Raw genomic sequence first — 24463 nt, 5'->3', positions numbered from 1 at the left:
GGATGAATTACTCCATTCCTTGGAAACAGTTTCCTTATCTCTAAATTAAAAGTATTGTATTGGATTCTCTTTACAATTTTATATCTATGATCCTCTAGAGCCAGAGACCTCTTATTTGCATGCTGCCACAGTGTTGGAAGTGAAAATAAGATGTATGATAAAACCTTCAACCAATTTCTTCATCTTCAAAATGGATACAATAATATCACTTCCAAATCATAGCTCTCTTGAGAAAGAAAAACACCATGAAAAGTCAAGATATTAACAAGAACTAAACAAACTTTGCTGCCCTCTATAGGATCCAGGATCTATTTAATAAAATAGTGTCCTCTTAATAATGTTTTCTTCATCCATTTCTGGTATATTGAGATCATTTTCCAAGTTTTTATTTACCTACATTTAACTATTTTCAATTTTTTCTTTATTGCACACAATTCTTCTCACTTTTTACTTCCTGGACCACAGAATTCTATCCAGTATTTAATGTATACATTGGAATTATTGCATCTTCCCCATCACAAGTAATACATTCAAAAGAGTATGTCCCACAATGGAGCAATGATTCTCAGTCACAAAGCTATTAAGTAGGAGTATAGATTATTAGGCAACTTGGTAGCTCAGTGGAAAGCACTGTGCCTGGAATCAGAAAAACCTAAATTCAAATCTGACAATGACTAGCTATGTGACACTGAGCAAGTTACCCTCTGTTTGCCTTAATCTACCAAAGAAGTAAGTAGCAAACCATTCTAGGATCTTTGTAAGAAAAGTCTATCAACAGTATGGTGTATGAAGTCATAAAAAGTTAGACTTGACTCAACAACAACAGGTCAGGTAAAAGAGTAAAGGAAATCCCTTTATGACCTACTATATCATAAGCTCCTTTGAGGCCCGGATGGTGTAATTTTTCATCTTAATATGTACAGTGTCTTATATATAATAGTAACAAATGTTTATTGATTTAAATTTAATTCAAAAGCTTAAAAAGCCAGTCAATCAATGAGGATCATAAATCTAGAGCTAGAAGGAACCTCCAAGACCATTTAATTCAATCTCCTTCTTTTTATGCAGATGAGGAAACTGAAGTTCATAAAGGATAAAGTCCATACTTACATAGGTATAAATCTGTAAATTCAGAATTTGTTTCCTTATATAGACTTTAAATGGGTCTATGAGACTCATTCTATCCTAGAAAGCATATATTGCTAGTAAAATTGCTTCTAATAACAAAGAAAAACCTGGACACATAGCTGAAAGAATACAAATGAGAATAAAAAGATTTTTTCTCTCTGAACCAAGAAGGTTGAATTGATAAAAAATCTCTTGACCTTGAAGGGAAGAATGAAACTTGATTATTCTAGTCTGGCATTTTCCTGTACCTTTATTAAAAAAAAAGAACAGACTCTCAGTCCACAAATATGAAAATTAAGACTGAATTGTTTATCAAAGACAACCTTTCCATTTCAGCAATAGAGGTATAATTTTAAAAGTTATTATCCTCTGCTAATCATTGGATTAATCATAAACAATGTTTGATTAATAAAAAGAAATTAGGAAACTATTGCCACCTACTGTATCAACCAGGTATTGTTATTATCTCCCCTGCCTGACTTTTAAATATTTGTAATTAGATCAATAGATCAGACATAGAATCAATGAAATAGCTGCATGATTTAGCATATAGCCATAAGGTCTCAAAATATGGCAGTAAATGAAATTTGATTGTAGACTTAGAAAATTTTAAAATAAATTTCTGTATTTCCACTTAATTTAATTTTCATGGAAATGTGTCTTTCAATGTACTCAGGTTTATATTATAAAATATTAAAATATAAAGAATCTTAAGAAATACTCAATTTTCACGGGTCATGTATTTAAAGGCTTACCAAAAGAAGAAAAGTCCTCATCTGGCCATCTACCAGCCCAGCCAGTTTTTCATCCTCATACAATAGCTCTAATTATAGATTATAAAAATTATACATACACAATTACACTGCATGATAGTCAGTGTGGATAATGAGACCCATGTTCCATTCCAGTCACTATCACAAACTATTTATGTAACCACAAGCAAGTTAAGTCAACAAACATCTATTAAGCACCAGTTTTGTCACAGGCACTTTGCCAAGAACTGGAAATAATAATAGTAACAAAATATGACATTTATATAGCAATTTAAGGTTTGTAAAACATCTTACAAATATGATCTGAACAACATTGGGAGATTGGCAAATTATTATCCCCATTTTACAGATGAATAAACTGAGGCAGATTAAGCAACTTGCCCAGAGTCACATATCTAATAAATATCTGAGGCTGGATTTGAACTCAAATCTTGATTCTTTGCATACCACTGAAATGCTATGATTCTATTTTCCTCTCTCCCTGTCATCAATGTTAAAAAGTGAACAAGGAGAATAAAAAAGTGAAAGAACCCAACTAACCACCCCAAAAATCATATACTGGAATGATTTCAGCCCATTTGACTAACTTTAGTGGAAGAAATGAGAATTTCTTTTAAAGATCTCCTTTTAAGGATTGACACAACTCCTTAAATAATTCATTTCTATTCGAATCTTTAAAACAGAAACTTACCCATCTAAAATAAAAACAATGCATCTCTTTTAAATATTCTAGAATTGTTAAATAGTAAATGCATTTCTGCTTTTTAATATCAAAGAATTCCATTTAAAAAATTATATTAGCAGCAGCTTTCTTACCAGTGATAATTTTATCTAAGTGGATATGTTATTGAGACATAAGAAAGAAATGGCAGCATCCAAAGGCAAGAGATAAGGGCATCATTGACACTGATCATGATTATTAAGTCACATTTAAGACACAGGCTGTGTTTATACAAAACTAGGATACCCAACACATTATTTTATTTAACTCAAAATGTGGTTTATTGGAAAGAGAATTGTACATGAGTCAAGTGATTTGTGTTCCAGTTAAAGTTCTTCCATCTGTCTATGATGTGATATCAAGGTATTTTCTTTACTTCTCTGGGTCTTCATTACCTATATATAAAAAGAACAGTTGCATTAGAAGATCTCTAATGACCTTCCCAGCTCCAAACTTTCTAACTCTGCACTGACCATGTACATATTTTATGATGAAATTGAATTAGGTTATTTAAAGTTTATACAAGGAAGTAAAGCAAACTTTAGTGATTCCTTAGGTAACCTTAAGCTTTAATCAATATGGGGCTTGGTTTCCTCATTTATAAGAACATGGGTCAAAAATACATTTTGGATTTGGACAAGTATTTGAACTAGGAATAATAGCATAGCAGTTCTAAGATTTGAATATATAGCTCTAAAATTTGATTATAAAATAAAAGTTTTACTTAATAAAATCACTATTGAAATATTAATTATATTAAATAAATGGAAAGTTTATTCAATATAAACAAACCAATGGACAGAACAAATATATCATCATTAAGCAAAGAAACTGGATCTGAATTTGTGCTATAGTTCCTGGAATGAGCTGGATGGGTATTGGTGAAAACTCTCTCTCTTACATTTTCTCTATGATGAAGATTGCCATCTTCAACCTCTATAGAAAAATTCTCATTACTTCACTCTTTTTTTTTATCCCTCAAAATCACCATAAGGGCTTGAAAACCAGTCAAAATTGGGAGGAAAAGCAGAGATTTCTTCCAGCTAAAAGTCTCTGTTATTTCCCCCTTATAATAACTATATCTTACATGGCAAGTAGTAAATCCTATAAATTGGAAATCTCTCCTTCTTAAGGAGTAATATAATGGTTCAAAATGCTATTTTAGGCAATTTGGGTTCAAAACTCAGAGACACCTGGTTTCTCTCTCCATAGAGTATCAACTTCATGTATCTATCTGAAGGTTTATTACAACCTGAGTAATCAGCATACAGAACTCCAACTCATGTTTCTAATTTGACTCTCAATATCTTGGAATTTCAGAAATATAAGAGATGTTGAAAATTGCTTGGTTCAACCTTCATATTTTACAAACTCTTTTTTGACCTAATCACTTAGATGTCTCATTGCCACCTCAAACTCAACATGTCAAAAGAAGCAGAATAATAAAGTTTTAATGGATAACATATAGAATATGCTTTTGATTTTATAAGGGATTTTAAACACATTGACTAACTAGAGAGCACAGAAAGATGGAGGAGTAATGAACATTGAATGAAGCTTAATTTGAGTGACTGTACCTCTAAGCAGCTATATGACCATGGGCAAGTCATTTAAAACCCTTTGAGCATCAATTCTTCATGTCTAAACTAATATCAGTAATACTTGTTCTAACTACCTCACATATGAAAGAAAGTTTCTTAGTTGTGATGAATGAACTATACAAATCTTTTTCTCTCTTAACCAGTTTTGCTAGTTATGGCACAATTATCCTCCCATTCCTAAGATCGAAATTCTTGATTTATCTTTGAGTCACCCCTCTTTTCATCATTTTCAACATTCAGTAAGACACCAAGTTCTTAGAATGCCACTTATTATCTCTGTATCTGGACAAATTGTTAACTCTAAGGGCCTCACTTTTTTTATCTGCAAAATGAAGAAACTGGACTAATTCTATTATGCTATTACATTAAAGAGACTTTAGATTAAAAAAATAGTAGGGGTGTCTGTTAAGGAAGACGAGAGATGCCAAAGGGAACAGTCTTTGGATTTTCTATTAGCTTGATGTTCTTTACTTCATGACAGCTAGGTGATGCAGTAGATAGAGAACTTTGCTTGGAGTCAAAAAGATGCATCATTCTGAGTTCAAATCTGACTTCAAACACTTATTAGCTATGTGACCCTGGATGAGTCATTTAACTTTGTTTACCTCAGTTTTCTTACCTGTAAAATGACAGAAAATGGAAATGGTAAACCACTTCTATCTCTTTGCCAAGAAAACCCCAAATGGGGGGTCACAAAAAGTCAGACACGATGGAAACATGACCAAATAACAATTTTTTTTTCATATTGGCCAATTCTGTTCCTTTATGGCTGATTTCTTACAGACTGAAGTATTAGAGAATACTCTGGGCTTGGGGGGCTTTAGTCCTGATTTTCCTGAAGTGATTTCACAGTGTGACTTTGAATGAGTCATTCTACTTGTTATGAACTGATTCCACATCTATAAAACTTGAAGAATAAATTAAATGATATTTAAAGGTCTTTTGAGGTCCAGCTTCCACAAACACCTATATTTTTTAGTGATGTCACACAAATCTCAAAAACTTGTTCTCCAAATCTTGTTTAACTGAACTTTTAGACTCACTGGCTGTCAACTGCATTTTGTCTCTGACATTAAGTCTCTTAGTGTGGGCTAACTATGTCTCCACTGATTTTGTGTTAAGAATCATCCACCACCATCACCACCACATCATCAAACAAATGTTTTTTTTTTACTTTAATATTCCTAAATTAACAAATGCTCATTTAAATTGATCTAAAAATCAAAGGTCCAAGTCTAGCATGTTCTTTTAGTGATAACCCTCACTTAAGTTAATCAGTAATAGCATTACCACATTTATAAGCTGCAACTTTTACTTAGCTGATTTTTGGTCCCCTTCCACTAGACTAAGGAGAATTTCAGGGGTAGCCTTCTAAATAAAACCATCAAATCTTTTCTATGGACAGGGAAAATAGGGCTCTTCTTTCAATCAGTGGCAAACACTATGGCTATATCTTCAACAAAGTCACTTCAATTGACATTCATTTTATCCCATTCCTTTTGACCTCAGTCTTAGCTAAGACACTGAAGATATTTAGAACAGAGTAATAGAACCTCAGAACTGGAAGGGACCTCATTTGTACATGAGCAAGAATATCTGTTATTATAAATCCTAGATAAGGTACAATCCAAATTCTGTTTCAAGTTCTTGTGTTAGTTTACTTTATTAGTAGAATCAATTTAATATTAAATGTCTGGTGAAGATGAAGTTGTTATTCCAGTGATGGGACACTCACTATCTTCTGAGACAGCTCATTCTATTTGGGAACAGCAATAGCTCTCTACTGAATACAAACTTCTACAACTGCCACTTACTGTGTCTACTTCTGTCCTCTGCAGTCAAGTAGGAAACATTTAATCCTTTTTTCATAGGACACCACTTCAAATATTTGAAGACAATCACCATGTATTTCCCCTTTTCTCTACTACACTTCAACTAATACCAGTTCTTTCAATAGGCAGACCCCTCCACTTTTGAGTACTTTTGGTTCATAGAATTTTTTTTCCTAAAATCAAAACTAAATTTACTACTAGTTCTACCTTTTGCAGTCAAACAGAATAATTAGTAAATCAATCAATCAATAAGTGAAGAGGGTAGATGGCACAGAAGATAGCATGCCAGGTCAGGAGGAATTGAGCTCAAATCCAGTCTCAGACATTTACTAGCTCTGTGATCCTGGGCATGTCACTTAATTCTTGTTGCCTCAGTTTCCTCATCTGTAAAATGAACTGGAGAAGGTAATGGCAAACCACTCCAGTATCTTTGCTAAGAAAACCCAAATAGCATCATGAAGTCATGAAGAGTCCAACTCTAACCTTAACCCTAAATGAGCCTCCAACTCTAACCCTAATACTAAATCAGACACAAGTGAAATAAATGACCAACAAAAAGAAGCCAATGCCATTGGCCTCATACAAGATTCTACATCTCCCTACTCCATGCATTTTCCCAGGTTTTTCTCAAGACCTGATATGTTCTCCTTCCTCATCTTCATCTATTGGCTTTCCTGACTTCCTTCAATTTTCTGCTAAAATACCACCTCTTCCTCTAGCTTCTTTAATGCTACTGGCCAGCCTTCTAAAATGATCTTCAATTCAATTTATTTTTATTTCTACTAGACTGTGAGCTTCCTGAGATCAGGAATGGTTTTTCATCTTTTTTTTTGTCCCCAGTGCTTAACACAGTACCTAGCACATAGTAAGTATAATGAATATTTGTTGATCTGAAATGATCAGTATTTACTAAACACCTACTATGTATGCAATAGATAGAGCACTGGACCTGAAGTCAGGAAGATCTGAGTTCAGATCTGGCACTAGATCTTTCCAAGTTATGTGATTCTAGACAAGTCGCTTAACCCTTATTTGCCTCAGTTCCTCATCTGTAAAGTGAGGACACATTGGAGGAGGAAATTAAGTAAGCATACAAAAAAAAAGAGACAGTGTAGTTGTTTCAGTCATACCCAACAACTCTTCATGACCCCTGTTAGGGTTTTCTTGGCAAAAATACTGGACTGGTTTTCCATTTCCTACTCCAACTCATTTTATAGGTGAAGAAACTGAGGCAAATAGGATGAAGTGACTTGCCCAGGATCATACAGCTAATAAGCATCTGAGACTCAACTCATGAGGATAAGTCTTCCTGATTGCAAGCCCAGTGCTCTATCCCTGCACAGAGACAGTATGGGACAATATATGAGCCATGTTCTAAAGTCAAAAAACCTGGGCTCATATCCTGCCTTTGATACTATCCAATGTGCGGTTAGGACATTTAATCTCTCTGGGCCTCAACTTCCCCATCTGTAAAATAAGGGGTGGGACCTAGTGTCCTCTGAGTTCTTTCTAGATCTAGGTCTATGATTGTATGATCCTAAGCAGAACAAAGAATGCAAAATACATACTGACTATACCAACACCAATGGTAAAAGCAACAATCCCAAGAATGCTGTCTAATTATATGTACCAAGCTTAACTCCAAAGGAGGATTTTAAAATGTCCTTTTCTTTTGGCTGAGGTAGGAGACTAGGAATGCCTCCCCTGCCAGATTTCATCAGTAGGTTACATAGTCTTGCTTATTTCCTTCCCCTCCCCCTTCTCTTTTCTACTTTTTATTATAAGGGGTGGTTCTCTGGGTCAGAGAAATGAAGATGATAGAAAAATAAGAAGTCATTTTTGATTGAGCAAGAAACATTTCTGGGGAAAGGACATAAATTTAATATGAAGGGCAGTTTCTTAACAATAGAATGGTGCAAGGTTCTGGAGGGCACCGTAGAAAATTAGGGTAATCAACATTATTTATGGAAGCGTTTTGCATAACTTCTCATGTGCCTTCTCAATGTGGGGAGAGGGAGGGAAGGAGAGAGTCTAGAATTCAAAGTTTTAAAAACAAATGTAAAAAAAGTTTTGCATATTACGGGAAAAAATATATATATGAAACAAAATTAGGGTAATGACTCCCATTTCTATAGTACTTTACGTATTATAAAATTTTTTATTTATAACCAATTTGAAGTAGATAACATAATAATTATTATCCCCATTTTCCAGAGAAGGATACTGAGATTTAGGGAAGTTAAAGGATTTGGGAGGTTATAGGTCTAATAAGTATCAGAACGCAGATCTGTACCCTTATCTATTCCCTCCCACTGTACCATATTATCTAAACAACGAAAAAGGTACAAGATGCCACAAGATCAATAGGCTAGAAGGTATTAGAAACTAAAGACTACAGCTATAAATTAGCCTTCTCTCAACTATTCTGGAAATGTTAGGGGAAAAAAAGACCACACTAGGGGCTTGCTAAGTGCTCAGTCTCCATCAATAATTAAAAAGTGAAAGATGCACTCTTATTTCCCTAGAAAATCTTCCCTGAATCCCAAAACTTTACCTGTTAGCCTGAGCCAGAATCAACTGTCATGATTCATTTGTTTTAAACTTATTTCTTTTTCCTCCACTGGTCCTTTTTCTCAAGAAATGTAAACTAGACAAAGTTCTTTTACTCTGGAAACTCTTTCATGGTATCTCATTAATATGTTGTTTGCTAACTTTACCTACCTACAGTTTCATTTTTCAGTGTATTCATCCATAGTTCCATGTATCTACTAAACATTTGACAGTGTGGCATCTTCTCTTGCAGTAGCTTTGTGAAATGAATCTGCCATGTTCCTCCTCTGTGAGAGACAAAGGGAATCCAGAAAAAAGAATGACTTGCCCAGAGAAATAAGGGGAATAGGAAAGCTACATCTCTGACACTGAACCCTTCTGCCCTTGGCCAAATACATTCCTTCTTCATTCAACATTATGTTAAGCCCTAAGGAAGGGGCATTTCAAAGACATGCTACAAGAAGATTCAAGCTATGAAATTCTCAAACCAACAGATGCTAACATGTTGGAGAATTAAAGGAGGCATTGAAAATAAATCAAAAATAGATTGAAGTCTGAGAAATCACCATTTGAGGGAGTCACAACATAGTCTAGTGGAATGAATATCTGATTTTTGGAATCAGAAGGCAGGGGTTCAAATCTCAGTTTTGCTACTTACAATTTATGATGTCATGAAAGTCTCTTAGCTTCTCGAGGCCCCAGTTGCTTCATCTGTAAAACAAGTCAGTAAGACTAGATTGATCAATCATCAAGCATTTATTAAGCTCTTAGCATGTGCTAGATACTGTGCTAAGCACTCATGGTTCAAAGAAAAGTAGAAACAGTTCCTTCCCACAAGAAACTTCAGTTCTAATGGGGGACCTACATATGCATAAATCTGTGTTGTTGTTGCTTCAGTCATGTTCACGTCTTCATGATGCTATTTAGGGTGTTACTTGGCAAAGATACTGGAACAGTTTGCCATTTCCTTCTCTAGTCCATTTTACAGATGAGAAACTGAGACAAAGTGTTAAGTGACTTGCCAAAGTCACTTGGCTACTAAGTGTCTGAGGCCAGAAAATGAGTCTTCCTGGTTCTAAGCAACAGTTCTATCCTCTGTGTCATCTGGCTGCTCATGCATCAATCTATACATTCAAAATATAATACTAGAAGATCTTGATGATACCTTCCAAGTCCAAATTCTATGAATTGTGATTTTTTTATTTCATTAAAAATCTCTAACACATCATTTTCGAAGAATCACATGACATAAAGCATGTAATATTTCAAAGAAGTGTGGTTGTGGGCTGTTGAAAAATGATCCCCCCCCCAAAAAAAATCAATTTAATATGACAAAAGCAGATCTCAGAAATGGGGAAGATTACCTGGAACAAAGGTATCTGGGTGGTACAGGGGGAAGAGCACTGGGCTTGGAATCAGAAAGACTTTTCATCCTGAGTTCAAATTTAGCCTTAAACACTTCCTAGCTATGTAACCCTGGGCTAGCCATTTAACTCTGCTTCATGCATAAAATAAGCTGGAGAAGGAAATGACAAATCATTTCAGTATCTTTGTCAAGAAAACTTCAAATTGGAGTCACAAAAAGTTGGGTACAACATATCTTAACAGCAACAACCTGGAGCAATCCCCATTGCCTCCTAAATTAAGTCTAATCTCTCTGCCTGGAATTCAAGGTATTCTATGAAATAACACCAGCCTTCCATTCCAATCTTATCTCCCATTATCCTCCCGAATGTATTGAATAATTCCGGTCAAATTGCTCTATTTGTTATTGCCTGAATAAACCCCCTATTTTCTTATTTCTTGACCTTTCCCCATGCGATTAAATGCCTGAGGTTCATGCATTGGAGTGCATTAAAGGACACAGGGAGGTAAGTAAATGCTTGAGAATTCTAGAAAAGTACTTCCTAGGGAGCAGTGGGGGCACTGACAAGTGGATGCTGACGTCTCAGAACTGACATCACTGTGCTTATGTCACTCCTATAATTATTCATCAAGCCTCCAGGACCCAGATAATTCTGTCACCACCCACCCTCTCCCAGTCCAAGGTTGGTTGCCCTGGGAGCTAAAAGTGGACAGTATGTCACTGGTGCCCAGCATGGAAAGGCACTGCTGCACACAGATAAGCAGACACACTATCAATTGAGTCATCCCCAAATACTACTGCAATCCTTGCTAATTAATAATGGGAAGATGAACTCTTGGGAAGGAATAATGTACTCTCTATGTATACCAACTGGAATATAGCTAAACTGTGATTCTACCTACTTAAGGCTTGAGAAAAAACATATATATATATATGTTGCAAAAACACATAATTTGGTTGTGTGTGCCAGTGAACAAAAGGGCATTAAGGAAAAAAAATAAGAAAATTTTCAGCTTTGGGAGATTATTCTGTAAATAAGAGATGTGCTAAACTGCTAAAAATAAATAAATAAAAACCTAAAGTTAAGTGTATTGTGACTGACAAAAGAAATCAAAGATAGTGACCTCTCCTCCCCATCCTTCTTTTCCTCATCATACACACAGAAATATATACACAGGACAATAGGAGGAATTAATTCATCCAACATCTGAAAAAATATTTGTGGAGTACCAATTGCTATGTTTAATAGCATAGTATGAAGACTGCCATCTTGGTATTTTGTTTCTTAAGCCACCTCCCCCAAGAAGCCAGACACCCCCCCCCATACTCAGTAGTAATCTTCTTCCAAACTGTTATAAATCCTGGTTTAAACATTTAATGCAATTATAATGCACTACATTATGTTATAGTTATTTGTGTACACTTAGTGGATATTTTGTCCAAATATCAGCCTTGCTAATCAAGGCCATTTGACTGGACAGCATATCAGACATTTTTGCATCCAGGTGACACACTAAGGCTGTCTCTTAATATATGAAAGGGGTTATAAACTACATCAGTGAAAACAAATCCTTCCAGTACTGAAGTTGAGGGTGGGGAGATGGGAAGAGGAAATAAACATTTATATATAGTACCTTCTATGTGCTAGACTTGGTGCTATTTGTTTGTTTTTTTTACAAATCTTATCTAGTTTGATCTTCACAATAAACCTGAAAGAGGTAGGTGCTGTTATTTTCTTCTTTTTATATCTGAGATTACTAAGGCAAACAGAGGTCAAGTTACTTGTTTCAGAATAAATATCTGAAACCAGCTTAGCACTCAGATTGTTCTGAATCCACATGCAGCACTCTTTCCACTGTGCCAACTAGCTACAATTAGTCTATGTGCCTTATTCCAGACCCAGCACTCTATCCCTGTGCCAGCAATAGTTGTTTGGTTACTTATCATATTGCTTTGCTGGATTCCGAGTTCCATGAGGGTCAAGAAATGTGTCATAATCATTGTTGTATTCCCACCAGAACCTAAGACAGCATTCTTCTCATACACAGGAAGTACTTAATAAGTGTTTGTGAAAGTTGCCACTTTGGAGTTGCTGAAATAATTAGAAACATGGCCCCATTACCAAGCATAATGGCATTGTAACCAGGCAGGGGAGGCTTAATGTGAGAATCTCCCTAGTCAGGCTGTGATATTTTGATGTATCAGAAAGGAAGTTACTGTTCCTTTCTTAAAATATTGCCAATATCAATCTCAAAATCTTATGGAGCATCAAACAGATTAGGCATGTAAGGGTTAGCCTGGAAACTATGAACAGGTAGAGAATAAGTCAGTACCAGATCCCCCCAAGAATATAAAGTCTTCTTTCTGCTTAAGAGCCTCCTTTCTAGCACATTTTTTAAGACTATGATTTTGAAATGAGGTATTTCCTTCTACTTTTCCTCTCTCTGATTTCTAGGTTTCTTTGCCTTGATCTAGCAAATATGGTTCTATTCTCTCTGTTCCTTAATTTAGCTTAGCATACCAAGACTGAATTCAATTCCCACTTCTCCCCAAATCTTTATTTTGCTCCAGGCTAATAACCTGATAGTGACTTCCGTGCTCTCTTCAATGATTTGACTTGAGGTTCTCTTTTTTTAAATGTAAAATTTTATTGATGTCTTTGCTTTTTACATCACCAAAATTTCCTTTATTATCTCTCTCCTCCATTCCTAAGAGATATTTCATGTTACAAATAATACATTTAAAGAAAAAGAAAAAGCAAGATGAAGAAGAAGAAAAAGAAGACAATCAGCAAAATGGATCAATATATTCAAAAAAGTCTGAACATATGTGAATGTTCCATATTTGAGAACTTTCCTTGGCATTGTAGTTTTTTTTATCTTTATTCTTTGGAGACAGGCTTTTCCTTTGTACTTTTGCAGCATTCATTTTCAGAAGATTTTGTGGTTTCTTTACATTTCTATTACTACAGTCATTTTGTACATTATTCTCTTGACTCTGCTTACTTCTATTTATGTCAGTCCATGCAGATCTTTCCATATTTTGCATATTCATTATATTCATTATTTCTTACATCACAGTAGTATTTCATTTTATCTATGTATCATAATTTGTTTAGCCATTCCCCAATTGATGGGTATCTACTTTGTTTCCAATTCTTTGCTATTACGAAAAAAAAAAAATGCTGTTCTAAATATTTTGATGTAGATAGGGACTTTGTAAAAATGGCTTCCTTGGAATATATGACTTGGTGTTTTTAACCCTGGCATTTGTCCTGATTCTTTCATAACCCTAGAAACATCTATCCCTTTCCCTTTGGTACTAATAATCTTTTCAAAATCCAGTAGTTCCAGATTAATTTACTTTTTCATTTCATCTTACTATAGCCAATCCTCCAGTCCTTTCCTAGAAGACACTTATAGAAAATTTTGAAGGACCTTAATAATAAAAGTGCTAGTCCTGGAGTCAGATAATATAGATTGAGGTTCTGGATCTTATAGCAATGGCACTATAAAACAATTAATTAACCCCATTGAGATTTGTTTGCCTCATCTTCAAAATGAATATAGTAATGCTTTCATGGACTTATTCTGAGGGAAGCACTTGATAAGCTATGAAGCACTTTATAAACATTATTATTTATTAGTCCAGTCCATTCACACTAAGATAAAATGACTTGTTCAAGGTCATATAACTAACCAGTGTTAGAGTGGAGACTATGATCTAGGTCTCTTGATTCTTAATCCAATGTCCTTTCCTTTTTTACCACATTTTACATCTTCTTAGAGATTCCATAAGCATGGCCCAAATCAATCCTTTCATTTAACTGATTTGTCTGAACAACTGTGTTCTTTCTCCAACTTGCTTAACTTTGCTTCTGATTCACACATCATGGTGATGCACACTGACTGCAATAACTAGGCCATGCCATTGGATCAGTAACTGTGATTGAAGGGCTTGGTGGAAATATAAGTGAACATGTTGATGTAAAGGTCATGTTGGGCATGCCTCTGATGAATCATACCAGCTTAATCACCAGAAAGGACAAAAATATAAAGGAACTGATTGTACCTCAGCAAAGGCTAGACCTCAGTAAATTCATAGAGAAAAACATTCATGTTCAAAAGCCATTGTTTTTAAATACAACTGGGTCCCAAAAATTCCAATGAAGACCTTAGATCAAGATGAAATGGGAGGAAAATAACATTTATTTATTATCTAGAATGAGAATGGGAAACATATAGAGACATGGGAATGAATGATAACTCCCTCCCTTCAAAAAGCACTGTAACTTATTGTTTTTGACAGGAGGCTACTCTGAACTTTGTGTGATTTCATGAGGCTTAGAGAAAAAGATCAAGTGACTTGGCCAGGACCACTCAGCTAGTAGATGTCAGGGTTGAGATTTGAACTCAGATCTTCCTGATTCCAAATCTGGCATGGCATTCACTGTCAAATTGTCTCTCATACAATATAAACTATATGATGCGCTAATAAATTTTAAAGATACAAAATAAAGCAGCTGCAAACTAGTGAGAACCAAGACTAGGAAGGTCAGGAAAGAAATTTGCAGAGATCATATCCCATCTCAAATTTAGAAGCCAGGAAACTTTCCACTGAGAAGTTCCCTTGAGTCACAGGGTCATAACCAGCCAATTACAAAAAATAAGACCATGATAGGTAACCTTAACAACTTTCATTTAGTAAGAAAGAGCAATAGAATGCCCGCCAAGAAAAAGCATTATGATCCTGGGACTATTAAAAAAGATTTGCCCACTTCAGAAGCATTCTGTACTAGATGGCCTCCAAGATGCCTCCCATCTCTTAATATTCTATGATTCAGTAATGAGTGTCTTCCTGAAATATCCCTGAACAATAATATGCTTACAGTTCCCTCTGCTGTCCAGTTCTGATATTAAATTACCACCCTACAGTTGCCATTATTTTTCTAAGCCACAAGGACCTGGGTTTCTAAGCCACAACGCAATATTGAATACAAGAGCAAGCAATCAACATTATTAGCAAGCTCTAGAGTTTCATTCAATTCACAATTGCTTTAGAATGGATATTATAAAATGATCACAAAAGGTGAGAGTTTTCTCATTTTATCAATGGGAAACTGAGACCCAGAGAAGTGACTTTCCCAAGTTCACAAAGCTAGTTCATGTGGAGTAAAAAGGAGTGAAATAATATGTAAAATAAATCTCTGTATTCCCCTGCCATATTCTCATCAACTTTACTAATTCCTTTGTTCCATAGACACCAGCTCCTTAAAGTGGGGTTCACGACCTCATATGGGGGTCTCATAATTGAATGTGGGGTTGCAAAATTATTGCTTATTAAAAATTTTGTATTTGTATACTTATTTTATATACTCATATACCATAGGTCACCATAAAAATTTTTCCAGTGAAAAGGGGTAGCAAGTGGAAAGGTTAAGGATCCCTGTCTAGTCCACAGACCACACTCTGCAAACTAACACTTCCTTCTCTAGTACTTTCTCCCTCAAGGCTAGATATCTGGAATGCTGAACACTTCAACTGGATCATTACTGTAGATATACTCACTTCATTCTTTACTCATCCATCTTTTGAATGACCTCATCACCTGCTTAGATCAGTACACATACCTTCACTCCCCAAACCTTTCCTACCTTCCAGTTCTGGAATTATGATCAACTTATCTCTGCCTTTGTTCCTGGAAGAGATGTATCATTGTAGTTATCATTTCTATACTAACCATCCCTGCAACTTTCCACATCAAGGTGCTCATCCTTGGCCATTATTCCCCTACATATACTATCTTAAATTCTATATACTTTATTAGATTGTAAACTGCTTAAAGGTTGCTTAATAAATGCTTTTTCATTATTTTATGGAATTAATTTCACTACTTGGCTAGGCAGAAAGTGCTGGGTAAGTCTTTAAACATTAATCATTTTGTTTCATTCCATGCCAATGGATTCAAGTCCTGTGCAACTCAAATTGGAGTAAGGGGAAATGTCAAAAGATTCCCCATTGTTGTGTTTTGTCATGAATAGTTTCTTTATTTCATTAATTCTACACTTTCTTATGTAAGAAAATATTAAAGGCTCAGTATGGGAGATAGGCTCCAAGAAGTTTCTCATTTTCAGAAATTTATGGTTCAAATTGCAGACCAAATTTTGCATATTCTTGTCTCTATTCTTCTATCAGCACCACTCGTTGTTTTCAGGAACTGTGTTCTTTCTGTAACCGAATGTGTCAGCTTCTCACTAGTGTATTCTCAGTTACCAGTGACACTTGAAATAATGCCCAAAATAACTCAAGCCAGCAGATAATATATAACCAGTGAGGCTTAAAAAAAAAAAACAAAAAAGGAAGCCAAAACACATGAATTTACAGAGACCTGGGAGCAGGCAAGTTTCAAAAGTATAACAACTTATATCTCTCTCATACCTTTCTCCAAGGATCTCAGATAGCTTAAATGTATATTTACATTTGTCCTCCTGGAATTTCTGTGAGGTGGGTAAGACACAATTGCTACCCCTATTTTATAACTAGTGAAATTAGACTTAGAAAAGCAATTTTCATACATTTACCTTATCTTTGCTTTTCATATAACTGACTTGATCAATTTCCCTTATAAATAAAGCTGCGAGCAAAGGAGCTTTTCTGACCTCCAAAGGTGACTCAGCAAAGCTCCTTCAAGAAGGACAACAGATTTTACCGGGCTGGCTTAGAAAATGTGAAGTGGAAACACTTGCAGGCTCTCTCCTGCCTTGTCTCTACCATCTCTCCTTTGGGGCTTATACAGTCCAGTAAGTATCAAGGACCACAAAACCTTTGTGGGGCTTAAGATGCAATAAAAGGAAAACATTCTGGACTTCCTTTCCCACTTTTCTAAAAGGGCAGAGCAAGGGCATTCTTCTGCAGAATGACTGCTGCTTTCTCCTTGTCCCTAACCATTTAATCTTCTCTTGTTTCCACATACACATATACACATGTATGCACAGTACAACAAGCATGAGTACATTCTCAGACACATGAACCATATTATACCATACCAAGGGACTTAGAAAAAGAGTTGAATTATGATCCTCTGCAGTCTTTATTTTTTTTTTTTTTTGCTGTTGTGTTCCAATCTATTTCAGGTGATGAAAGACATTGTGACTATCATAGAATGTCAAATAGCTTAGATAGGTACCTTAAAGATCATCTGGTCCAAAATCCTTTGTTTTTCCTACTGAAGAAATTGAAACACAGAGGAGTAAAGTGGTTTGACCAAGGTCACACAGCTGTGAATGAGTGACAGGCATTTTTTAAGTTATAGATGAAAGAGGGCATTTGGAAGAAGGGGTAAATTTGAAGTTTGGGGATTTGAATTCCAATTCTCCTTCTTATTGGACAACTAAGTAGTGCAGAGGATAGAGCACTGACCCTAGAATCAAGAGGACCTGAGTTTAAATCTGACAAGTCACTGTAACCCTGTTTACCTCAGTTTCCTTATCTGTCAAATGAACTAGAGAAGGAAATGACAAATGACTACAAAATTTTTGTCAAGAAAATCCCAAATGGGGTCATGAAGAGTCATACAAAACTAAAATAACTAAACGACAAAATCAGCAATAGAATCAACAATAAATTTTTAGAATGGAAGCTTCTTGAGGGCAGAGACAAATGTTCATTAAATTGAATAGAATGTATTGAGTGCTTACTATATTTAGAATTCCTTGTCAAATAAGAAATGTGTAAAAAGCAGTCATTAAGACTGTCATTCTGAAGTGACCCCGTTTTTTAAACTTATTGCACATGATTGTGTGGAACCAATCTGCGGGAAAGAAGGGTCTCACTTGCCCGTATACACTAATCATATCTCTTTATCCTTGATTCCATCTCCTCACAATGAGCACAGTAACAGCTAGCCTGCTGTACATGCTCATTCACCCCTTCTTTTCACAAGAAACCTATCAAAATTCTTAAGGAGGTGCTAAGGCTGACAACACCAACCCCATCTCTTCATTGAAATATGAACAAATTAGGATTTTCTTTCCCTTATGTGGGAATGATTTACTCCTATTAAAAGCAAGGATGCCCACCCAATCCTTTCTGCCTTAACCAGCTAAATAAAATTCTTTTAACTTTCTGAGTTTGGCTCTTCAATCAGGGCAAAAGCCCTATCAAGGATTTTTTTGGGAGGGAAGAAGGGAGACTAGGCAATTGGGTTAAATTACTTGCCTAGAGTCTGAAGAATCAGGTGTCTGAAGCCACATTTGAGCTCAAATCTCCCTAACTTCAGGATCTGTCCTCTATTAACTTCTTTACCTAGGTGTCCCCAAGGATTTCTTTTAACAGGAATATGCAAAGAAGGGACACTGTTCCTGCCCTCAAGGGGTTAATCACATAGCTAGGGTAATTTGATGGACACTTCATAACAAAAAGAAATAAGCAGCAGTGGATAAATATAGAAAAAGTAATACAGAAAGTGAATACTGACAGGAATTGAGGAAAGGAAGGGGTTTGTCCTAGATAAAGGAAGGGATGTTTTACAACTCATCCTTCATTTGCTAAGGTGTATGTTCTTTTGTCACTTAAAGTATTTGCACTTTTGGATAATAGAGTATTGCATAGCGACAGATTCAGCAGGTTTCTATAACTTTAAAGAACATACTACTCTCAATTCTCCCCCTACATAAAATTCCAAGTGAACTAATCTCTGGTCTGCTTTTAAGACAGAGTGACATATGTGATCCAAGATAGATGGAGAAGGAATCTCTATTTTGGTTACAGACAATGTCAGATAAATATGTGAAACATTCTGTCAAACTCAAGTTGCACAGAAATGATAAGACAACCAAGCTTACTAACCAAGGTTATACAACCTATAAGTAGGAATTATGTCCCTTCCTAAGGGATGGGTAAAAAAAAAAAAAAACTGACATATATGGATTACTTCAGTGATTCCATAATCAGTGACTTAAGATATTGAAGAGTAGAATAGAAAGATTTGGAGTCAGGGAAATTCCTTCTCAGATATTTACTAAATGATCGAGTCATTTTTTCATATATAAAATCAGATTAATAATAGCACCTACTTTACAGACCTTTTAGGAATAAGAACCAGCCTTGTGATTGCACTGCTATAGGAACTCAAAGATAAGGAAAATCCCTCTGACAATGTAGGTCAACACCTTTTCTCAAACGAACAGTCTTAGAAAGTTGTCTAGAACACTGAAAAAATGTCTAGAACAAAATAAATGGGACATTAGTCAATAAGAACTAATTCCTGGGAGCAAGCATATGTGATGAATCTGTCTCTAGAAGTTTGTGTTGATATGGATTGAAGGGAGCCAGGGTTCTTACTACAAAGTTGTGTAGCCATCAATTTAGGTTGAGTTCACTCTCTCCAGAGACTGAAGCAGTAAAGGAGGAAATGCATCTGTAGTTTTAGGGAAAATGCTTTTTAACTTCTGTTCTTTCTATATCTCCCTGGCAAATAATCCCTTTGTACAGTCCAATTGATGCCAACTTTCAAAATCTATAGCAGGGTGCTATTTACACACACACACACACACACACACACACACACACACACACAGATATACATAGATAGATAGATAGATAGATAGATAGATAGATGATCTAAAGTGCTTTTCAGTTTTTTACATTCTCTGATTTTTATATACATAAACATATATAAACTATAGTAGAGTCAATACATGATATAGGAGAGAAATTAATTGGCACTGGCAAATGATATTGAGAACATAATTAAATGGAGGTTGGAGGTAGTATTAGAAAGATGTCCATGATACTTCATAAGCATCCATAGAATCCTGAGGAGAAGATACAGACTTACTGTAGGGATTTAACTTGCCAGAGTGATAATGGAGTTAAGAACTATTCACATTCTATAAAGGCTATACTTAGAGGTTATATTAAGCAGTGATGAGTTGAAAAATACTAACTCTCTCTACATACAGCAGAATTTTTCTGTTATTTTAAACTTTTTGACTAACAGAAACAAGAAAATCCTATTCCAGAGCTTAATTTGTCCTTTTTGGCCTCATTTTTCAATAAGAGGTAGAAAATATACCCACTGGAATTGATGCGTGTGGGAAAATTCATCCTCAGATCCTTACAGCACAGAATAACTGTAAACTTATTCCATCACTTCTATGGTTCCATAAAAGCAGAAAACAACAAAGAAAATAGCAAAGTATAAAGATTGAAAACAAGATTAAACAACACTGATCAGTTTGTCTCAATATAGAAAATCAGAGAATGTAAAAAGTTGAAAAGCACTTTAGATCATCAGTCCAATTTCTCCATTTCAGACATGAGGAAAATGAGTTCCAGAGAGACAAAGCAATATGGCTGAGGACAGTTAGTGTCAAGGACAGGATTTAAAACCCTGGCCTCTTTATTCCCAAAGAAACAATAGAAGAGATTCTATATGGGATTATACATCTAAACTGAAAATATGCCTCTTTTAAGCTGCTAACAATAAAGTACAAGTTTTGAGTTGGCTTGATTTTGGTTTGGTTTGGTCTGGGTTGGTTTTTCTAGGAGATGTACCTAAGAGATTAGTCATATATGTGACTAATGGCACACATTTACAAAATAAACATGATGGTCTGGGGCCACCCATACAATTTCACATACAGTTGAAACTAACTGGACTATATAAAGATTGACGTGCAATTTGGGCCCTATTAACATTGTATCCTAAGCAACAGAAGCAACTGGCCATAGATGAATTGGAATTGACTTTCATTTGCAGTGATTAAAGTCTACTGAGAACCAAGGTTCTGAAGCTACACAATGCCTTTTTCAATTCAATTAATTCAACAAGTATTAATTAAGTGCCTACTTAATAAATAATAAAAATAAATAAAGCTAGGTATTGCGCTAAGTGGGCCCAGAATACAGACTATATATATGTATGTATGTATGTATGTATGTATGTATATCAAAGTTATAACACACACACACAAAAAAAAATTCCCCAGTTGATAAATGGTTAGGTCAAAGAATATGAATAGACAATTTTCAGATGAAAAAATTAAAGCCATTACTAGTCATACTGATGAGGTGGAGCAAGGAATGAGTGAGGTTCCTTCTCTCAGAGATGCCAGTTCTAAGCTAAAGAATTTGCTAAACTCAGAGGCTCCAGTTAAAAAAGGCTTTATTGTTAAAGAAACACCAAGGGGAATTCTCTTGATGGACATATCATTCTCAAGGGAGAAATTGATCTGCAAAGAGTCATTTTTTGAAGACCCATTTTATGTGTAAATCCAAGGAAGTTTGATAATTCTCAATTGAATGTGAAATCTTATCTGGAATTATGATTTCCTGACAAGGTCAATAGAACCTTGATTTGCTCTTGAATGATACATCTTATCTCTGAGAAGATGTGAGATTATTTGGAGGTAGAGATCAAAGGGGACATGGTTTTTTGTGATTTTACATAATTTTATAGAACTCAGGTCATACAGAGTTCACTTACGTCAATATGAAAAATGCTCTAAATCATTGTTGATTAGAGAAATACAAATTAAGACAACTCTGAGGTCCCACTTCATACCTCTCAGATTGGTGAAGATGACAGGAAAAAATAATGATGAATGTTGGAGGAGATGTGGGGAAAACTGATATGCTAATGTGTAATGTTGGTGGAATTGTGTAATGTCTAACCATTCTGAAGAGCAATTAAAACTATGCCTAAAGGGTTATAAAATCTGCATACCCTTTGATCTAGCACTATCTTTATTGGATCTGCATCTCAAAGAGATCATAAAAGAAAGGACCTATATGTGCAAAAATGTTTGTAACAACCCTTTTTATAGTAGCATGTGGAAGTTGAGTGGATGCCCCTCAGTTGGGGAATGGCTAAATCTTATGGTATATGAATGTAACAGAACATTATTATTCTTTAAGAAATGATGAGCAGGTTGATTTCAGAAAAGCCTGGAAAGACTTACATGAACTGATACTAAGTGAAGTGAACAGAACCAAGAGAACATTGCACATAGTAAGAACTAGATTATGTGATGATCAATTGTAATGGACTTGACTATTTTCAAAAATGAGGTGATTCAAGGCACTTCCTATAGACTTGTGATGAAAATTCCATCTGCATCCAGAGAGAAAACTATGAAGATTGAATGTGGATCGAAACATAGTATTTTCCCATCTCTCTCTCTCTCTATTTCTCTCTCTCTCTCTCTCTCTCTCTCACTCGCTCGCTCGCTCTCTCTTGCTCTCTCTCGCTCTCTCTCGCTCTCTTTCTCTCCCTCATTTACTCTGTTTTTTTTCCTTTCTCAATTTTTCCCTTTTGATCAGATTTTTTTTCTCAGAATATAAATATGAAAATGTATTTACAAGAATTGCACATATTTAACCCATATCAGATTTCTTGGGGAGTCTTGGAGAGGGGAGAAAGGGTGGAGAGGGAAAGGGAGAAAAATCTGGAACACAATCAGTCCAGGGATGTGTATTTATCCAATGAAGATTAACTGAGTTTTCCTCCCAAAACAAATTCCATTCCTTCCCAATAATGTTATACTTCATTGAACTAGAATGAGCCCCTTTCATGGGAACAATCAGAATATTTTTAACTAATTAATAAACATAAAAAATTAATCAACAACAAGAGAAAAAATAACATGTGGAATATGTTGAAATCTATCTTTGCATATATGTGGAAAAATAAAATACCTTACTTTTTTAAAAAGACGCAAAAATACATAAATATAAGAAGTATGTATGCACTTGGGAGGGAAAATTTGTAAAAACAAGAATGTGAAACTTTAGGATATTAGAGATGTGGTAAAATAGGCATTTAGAGTTGTTTTGGACAATACTATAAGATGATCAATTCTGATGGATGTGGCTCTCTTCGACAATGAGAGGATCTAAATCAGTTCCAATTGATTTGTAATGAACAGATCCAGCTACACGCAAAGAAAGAACACAGGGAAACGAGTATGGACAACATAACATTTCCACTCTTTCTGTTATTGTTTGCCTTCATTCTTGTTTTTTCTTCTCAGGTTTTTTTTTTACCTTCTTTCTAAATCCAAACGTTTTTGTGCAACAAGTTAACTGTATAAATATGTATACATATATTGTATTTAACATATACTTTAACATATTTAACATGAATGGGACTACCTGCCATTTAAGGGAGGGAGTAGAGGAAAGGAGGAGAAAAGTTGAAACAGAAATTTTTGCAAGAGTCAATGTTGAAAACTGGGAAAACATCTTTACAATTAAAGGTTCTGATAAAGGCTTCATTTCCAAAATATATAGAGAACTGACTCAAATTTATAAAAAAAATCAAGCCATTCTCCAATTGATAAATGGTCAAAGGATATGAACAGATAGTTTTCAGATGATGAAATTGAAACTATTACCACTCACATGAAAGAGTGTTCCAAATCACTATTGATCAGAGAAATGCAAAATAAGACAACTCTGAGATATCACTACACACCTATGAGATTGGCTAAGATGACAGGAAAAAATAATGATGAATGTTGGAGGGGATGCGGGAAAATGGGGACACTGATGCATTGTTAGTGGAGTTGTGAACGAATCCAACCATTCTGGAGAGCAATCTGGAATTATGCCCAAAAAGTTATCAAACTGTGCATACCCTTTGATCCAGCAGTGTTTCTATTGGGCTTATACCCCAAAGAGATACTAAAAAAAGGGAAAGGGACCTGTATGTGCCAAAATGTTTGTAGCAGCCCTGTTTGTAGTGGCTAGAAACTGGAAAATGAATGGATGCCCATCAATTGGAGAATGGCTGGGTAAATTGTGGTATATGAATGTTATGGAATATTATTGCTCTGTAAGGAATGACCAACAGGATGAATACAGAGAGGCTTGGAGAGACCTACATGGACTGATGCTAAGTGAGATGAGCAGAACCAGGAGATCATTATACACTTTGACAACGATATTGTATGAGGATGTATTCTGATGGAAGTGGATTTCTATGACAAAAAGACCTAACTGAGTTTCAATGGATAAATGATGGACAGAAACAGCTACACCCAAAGAAGGAACACTGGGAAACGAATGTGAACTATTTGCATTTTTGATTTTCTTCCCGAGTTATTTTTACCTTCTGAATCCAATTCTCCCTGTGCAACAGGAGAACTATTCGGTTCTGCAAATATTTATTGTATCTAGGATATACTGCAACATATTTAACATATATAGGACTACTTGCCATCTTGGGGAGGGGGATGGAGGGAGGGAGGGGAAAAAACGAAACATAAGTGAGTGCAAGGGATAGTGTTGTAAAAAATTACCCTGGCATGGATTCTGTCAATACAAAGTTATTATTAAATAAAATAAAATTTAAATTAAAAAAAAAACATTAAAAAAACATAAAAAATAAAAAAAGAGTTAATGTTGAAAAATTATCCATGCATATGCTTTATATATAAAAAGCTATAATAATTAGATAGATAGGTAGATAAAAAAATTTTTAAATAAGAG

The 24463-nt window shown here is 35.2% G+C and overlaps 1 long non-coding RNA gene across 1 annotated transcript in view; it reads right to left on the bottom strand.

Annotated features, from left to right (window-relative positions):
• Positions 1-2876: 2876 nt before the first annotated feature.
• The window catches only part of LOC127551421 (uncharacterized), a 309154-nt gene continuing 287567 nt past the window's right edge, over positions 2877-24463 (bottom strand). Inside the window, exons 2-3 of the long non-coding RNA XR_007951083.1 lie at positions 9264-9316; positions 2877-3017 (exon numbers count right to left, since the gene is read on the bottom strand). This is a non-coding gene — a long non-coding RNA (uncharacterized LOC127551421). The remainder of the gene's footprint in view (positions 3018-9263; positions 9317-24463) is intronic.

This window comes from Antechinus flavipes, chromosome 2, assembly GCF_016432865.1.
Source record: "Antechinus flavipes isolate AdamAnt ecotype Samford, QLD, Australia chromosome 2, AdamAnt_v2, whole genome shotgun sequence".
NCBI lineage: Eukaryota > Metazoa > Chordata > Mammalia > Dasyuromorphia > Dasyuridae > Antechinus > Antechinus flavipes.
The sequence above is the reverse complement of the archived record's forward strand: the minus strand, read 5'-3'. Positions and strand labels throughout refer to the sequence as shown.